General features: G+C 44.1%; 1 pseudogene; it reads right to left on the bottom strand.

The window, feature by feature from the left end:
- Positions 1-4,456: 4,456 nt before the first annotated feature.
- On the bottom strand, positions 4,457-5,371 carry LOC142427353 (small ribosomal subunit protein uS5 pseudogene; annotated as a pseudogene).
- Positions 5,372-5,770: the final 399 nt, after the last annotated feature.

Here is a 5,770-nt window from a genome sequence, read left to right as displayed (position 1 = left end):
CAGTTATGAGGATTTTGGTTCTCCTTACATTGAATTTCAATCCACATGGAAGGCTGCAGCCTTTGTGTTTCTTCAACAAGTTCTTCGCTTCCTCCTTACTTTCAGGAAACAAAGTTATGCCATCTACATATTACAGGGGTTATTTGTAGCCTTCCTCCAATCCCACTGCTGCACCCTTCATTTGGTCCAGTTTCTCTTATTGTTTGTACATCATGCATACTGAATACACATGGTGGAAGTATACAACCATGGAATATAATTTTGTGGCTCTAAACCACACAGAATCCCCTTGATCTGTTCCAAGCATGTCTCTTGGCCAATGTACATTCCTCTGCTTATTACTAAATCTCCAAGAAGCAGGATTTGAGATTTCAAGTTGCCTTGCACAGTTTTTATCCCCTATAAACCCCTCACATCTGCCTCAACTTTTGACACCATCTGTAGTACGCGTGCCTAAACTGACCCCTATTCGTCAGTTCATCTTAACTTTTGCAAGAGATTCCTCATCAGCTTCCTTGTTTACTGCCTCTGTGCTTTCTCTGCATCGGTCTTCTCTGCCGCTGACAGAATGACATGTTAAAATGTACGTTCTGTCACTAGTCACCAGTATCTGTCCATTTCTCTTGCTGCAAATCCACACACCTTGAACAAGTGTACAAATCCAATAACAATCCAACCTCTCCCAGCCACATGTAGCCTGCTGGCATGGCACAGTGCATCCAGATCCTCCACCGTCCCAAGTTCTTTCTGCAGTGTGCACTGTTCCTCTTCTCTCTTGGGGACAGGGAGGTGGCCCTGCCATTCCCTCTACTGCACTGTCCTTTGTATTTACAAACTCATCTCTCTGGTGAGGCACTAAGCTGTTTAATGGCAAAAAGCACATCCTATTGACCTTCCTACCCTTGTTTACTCCAGTGTCTCAAAAGACAATTTTGGGATAACAGACACTTGTGGAAGTGAACTAGATATGTAAGGATAAACAAAAAGCAATTCCTGCCCTTGCAGAATCCAGAGACTAACAGGAGAGACAGGCCAAAGAGCAGCCAGCAGCATGGTTCAGTGCTTTAAACTGCTCAGTGCTGCCTGGGGACAAGGTGGGGGGGCACTAACTCTTCAAGATCACACTCAAGTTCTGCTGCCATTATTACTACTATTTTCTAAAGCCATTTTATTGGGAGCTAATACAGATATCTTATCAGGCCATCGTTCAATCATATCAAGCAGTATTGCACAATTTCTACCACAAGCAGCTTCCAAACATTTTCTTCCTTTCTGAACTGCTGGATACCAGATGCCCTTCACTCCACACCCCCCTGTAAACCCACCCTACCCAGGAACCCTTCTTCCACTTGATGTCTCTATATGCTCATCATTCCTGAGTTTCACATACCCAAAATCCTATAGCCAAAATTCAAGAGGGTTACAACGAGGGATAAAATACATCTGATATAAACCCCAATATGGAAAACCAACCAACCAAACTAAACAAAAAAACCCCACTAAAAGAAAACACAGAAAATGCTGAAAACCAGATCAGGTCTAAGTTACATCGGGGGTGTTGGGGGTGGGGATAATTGACAAGGTTTTAACCATTCAGGTCGTTTATCATTTTGATCTCCTATAGTCATATCTTCAATGCGTTAAGTCTTCTTCCCTTCCCTCTATTATGGATAGAGGAAATCACCAAAGGCTTATTTCCTATACATCTTGGGCTTCCATGGTCATCCATAGGCTTCTGGCTATTGGAAGCTGCACTGAATCTACTAGTGGATTTCTTCTTCACCTGTCAATTCTGATAGCACTTATATAGTTTATAACTATCTTATAGCTTTTAATGAGATCCTGTTTAGCAGTGCAGTTTTTGTCTGTGAATGTCTTACCTAGTGAGCTCAGGGTGAGCTGAGTGCGTCTCTGTGGTTTCTTACATTCTGCGGATGAGTACCATGCAATAGGTGAAGACCAGTAGCCACTTCTGATGTCCCTCTGTGTCCTTGATGACTATCATGGTGACTCTTGTTTCTGAAGGGCTCCAACATATTTGAAAGGCCAAGCAGCCACAGAAACACACACACACACACACACACACACAGTTTAAGGTCAGAGAGATTACACTGTGATCACCGGTGCTGTCTAAGTCTAAGATAATGGCAAAAGTCTCCAAGAGGAACCTGGCCTTTGAATAGTTTTTGTGTTGTAATTATGCCCAAATAAATATTTTATGTAAGTTGGGAGCCCAGGAACTAAATTTAGTTCTGGGTTTAGGATAAAAATACCAACAGTCCTCTGTGCTCATTTGGAAAAGCAAATGAAAACTAATCATATCCTAGATAAGCTTCAACATGAATTATATATTCCATCAATTAGGTTCTGAGTTTATTTGGGTTAGGGATGGCATCCAGAGACCAAAGACTTAGCAGCAGCCCCTGGCATTAGCTATCTTCAGAAAGGGTGGTGCTTCTTACATGGCACCCATTAGCAAAACTCTAGAAACTTGTGAACAGGGTAGCTGAGTTTCTGGAAATGCTTCTTCACTGACCAGGCTGATTCCAAAGGCTATTGTCCCTCAGCTTCCATTGGCACTTTTTATGCTTTTCTGTGTGATACAAGTGCTGGGGTCTTCAGACAACATCTCCCCTTGCTGGGTCCATGGGCTCCTTTGTTTCAGCCATGACACTGGAGAAAGAGCCCTAGTAGTATGGTGGTTTCAGGTTGGACGGTGATCCACATAGTCAGCAGTTCAAAGGTGGCAGCAGCTCCACAGGAGAAAGACTGGGCTTCTACTCCTGTCAACACAGTCTTGGAAACCCACAGGAGGTTGTCATGAGTCCACCTTGACTCGATGGCAGTGCATTTGGTTTTGGTTTGATGAAATCAGAGTCCTTGGCAGACAGCATTCTCCTTAAGGATCCTTGTGTAAATTGGAAAAAAAAATTCCTCTTTCAAGCATCTAAATTCTCAGCATCCCAACTCTTGCCTCTTATACTCTCAACTTTAGAAAACATGGCTGCTTTCTGCATTGCTGTATTCAGGATATCTTAATAGCATCTCCTTGTGTTCTTGGATCTCAAAACGTGACTACCAATTATGTATATATTTAATACATTCTGTTAAAACAACTGGTATGTTTTCTGTGTCTAAGCAGGGCAAGGAGTGGGAAGGAGCAGATGTCTCACGATTCTACCCAGCTCCTCAGTCAGGCACAGTGAGGACATCGTTCCAATGTGTACAGGTTCCAGCTCACAGGGCACTGAGCAAAGGGAGGACAAGCGAGTTTTGGATTGATGGGCTGTTGTTTGTTTGGTTTTGCATATTTACTCCATTTAGCATATTAGAGATAAATTGCCCATGGAACTTCACGATTTTATGGAATTAATTTTATATGGCCTAGAAGTAAAACTGGCAAACAACAAAAACCTTGAATGTATGTATTTTCTTAATATTGCTGTGTCGTTAAATGTCACTGAGTTGGCTCTGAATCATAGCCACCCTGTGTACCACAGAACAAAGCACTATCTGGCCTTGTGTCATCCCATGCATGATCCTCACAATAATAGCTTCAATGCTCGAGAACAGTCTTGCAGCGGCTGACAATCCATCTTATGGAGGATTGTCATAAGGGCCTTCCTATTTTTACCAAGCATCACATCCTTCTTCAAGAACTGGTCCAATGATAACATGTTTCAAGTACATAAGACCAAGTCTTAGCATTCTTGTTTCCAGGTAGTATTCTGGCTGATATTAATGTTGATATCAACATTGTCGCTAATGTCTAAACATCCATTGTATCTCCTTCATATCATCACAATAGGTTCTGCTACTGCATATGATTGTTTTTTCACTTTTAAGCCTGAATTTTTCTTGTCCCAGAGTAAATATTAGATAACCAAATACCTTTGTGTTTTTATACAACAATTCAACAAACAAAACCAGGTGCATGTATCATGTACTATGTGCTTGGTTATCACTGCATACTCAGTGTGCATATATTGCTAGAGAGATAAGTGAGTTAAACAATGTACAAGTGAAAAATGACCTACAGCAGAGTCCTGTGAATGATAAATTCATAGCAGGAAAGCACAGGGTTGGCTGGAGAGTGAGTACAACATTTTCTTTAGAAAGAAGTCAGATCACATGGAAGGCTAGTAAGAGATGTGACCAAGCATCAAGAGACTCATAGTGCTTGCCGAGACAATGAACACAGTTGCTCATAACGTCCACTCAGCTATTCACTCATCTCATGTGTATTGAATACATTCTGTGTGAAAAGAGGTTATGGGTTGGAGAAACTTTGAGAAGAACTTCATTCATGCAGGGTACTAGACATGTCATCGTGCCCGAGGGGGCTTTAAAAAGCTTGTGGAAATTTTCATTGTCTTTCAATTTCATTTTTGTTTTATTTATTTAAACTTTTTGAAGTCCCCTCCCATATTGTAAAATGTTTTTTTTTGCAGGCTCAATTCACTTTATTACATTTTGTATAAAATTGACTATGTGGCAGCCACAGCTGGAGCCTGGGTCCTCTGCATGGAGACTCTGGTGTGGGTCTTCACAAGATGGTCAGTGAATTCCTGGTAGGGAGACTTGGTGAACACGGTCTCTTTCCAGAGGTCAGGGGTCAGATAGCTGTAGGTCTTGGAGATGGCATCAAAGGTGGCTTTGGCAAAGTTGCCCAGGGTGGCTGTGCAGCCCCTAGCTGACGTGTAGCAGTCATCAATCCCTGCCATCATCAGCAGTTTCTTGGGCACAGGGGCTGAGACGATGCCAGTGCCCCTGGGGGCAGGGATGAGTCGCACCAGCACAGACCCACAGCGGCCGGTCACCTTGCAGGGGACCGTGTGGGGCTTGCTGATCTTGTTGCCCCAGTAGCCTCGCCGCACCGGGACAATGGACAGCTTGGCCAGGATGATGGCCCCTCGGATGGCGGTGGCGACTTCCTTGGAGCACTTGACACCCAGGCCAACGTGCCCATTGTAGTCCCCAATGGCAACGAAGGCCTTGAACCTGGTGCGCTGGCCGGCTCGGGTCTGCTTCTGCACAGGCATGATCTTTAGGACCTCGTCCGTGAGAGCCATCCCCAGGAAGAAGTCAATGATCTCAGACTCCTTGATGGGCAGGGAGAACAGATAGATCTCCTCCAGGGACTTGATTTTCATGTCCCTGACCAGACGACCCAGCTTGGTGACAGGGAGCCACTCCTTGTCTTCGGCTTTGCCCCCGCGAGCCCCGCGGCCTCGTCCATGGCCCCGACCCCCGGCCGGGACCCTGTCTTCGCAAGCTGCTGCCGAAGCCTCCGCGGAAGCCGCCTCGAGCTGAGGCTCCCGGGCCCCGCGTGGCCTGCAGGCCCTCCCGCTGCACCGGCGTCATCCACCATTTGGTGTTTTCTTGGGGGAGAAGCAAAATGTTTTAAGTTAGCTTTGGAATCAAGAAATTGGTCTTTATAGTTGGTACAACCCTCTTTATTTTGGCATGAAAAATAAATACAAATCTGTAATTTCAAATAACCATTTATTGGTTGTATATGTATGCTTATGTTCATTCAAAATTATCATTTGACTATGTAATGTATAAGAAATTGTTTTACATATATGGCAATGTCATGTGATGAAGAGCAGTGAATTGGTTGATATGGTGCTTGCCATAGACTTCATGGCTTCATAATTTCTATCAAAGGACTTTTGTCCCAGATCAATCTGACTAAGAGAAGGCGGAGGATTCAGTGTTCCCACATTCCATGGCACCTGGCCTGGATTACCAGAACACCCCCCAGACA

The sequence above is a fragment of the Tenrec ecaudatus genome, chromosome 15, assembly GCF_050624435.1.
Source record: "Tenrec ecaudatus isolate mTenEca1 chromosome 15, mTenEca1.hap1, whole genome shotgun sequence".
Taxonomy (NCBI): domain Eukaryota; kingdom Metazoa; phylum Chordata; class Mammalia; order Afrosoricida; family Tenrecidae; genus Tenrec; species Tenrec ecaudatus.
Note: the sequence above shows the minus strand (reverse complement) of the source record. Positions and strands in the feature narration are given on the sequence as shown.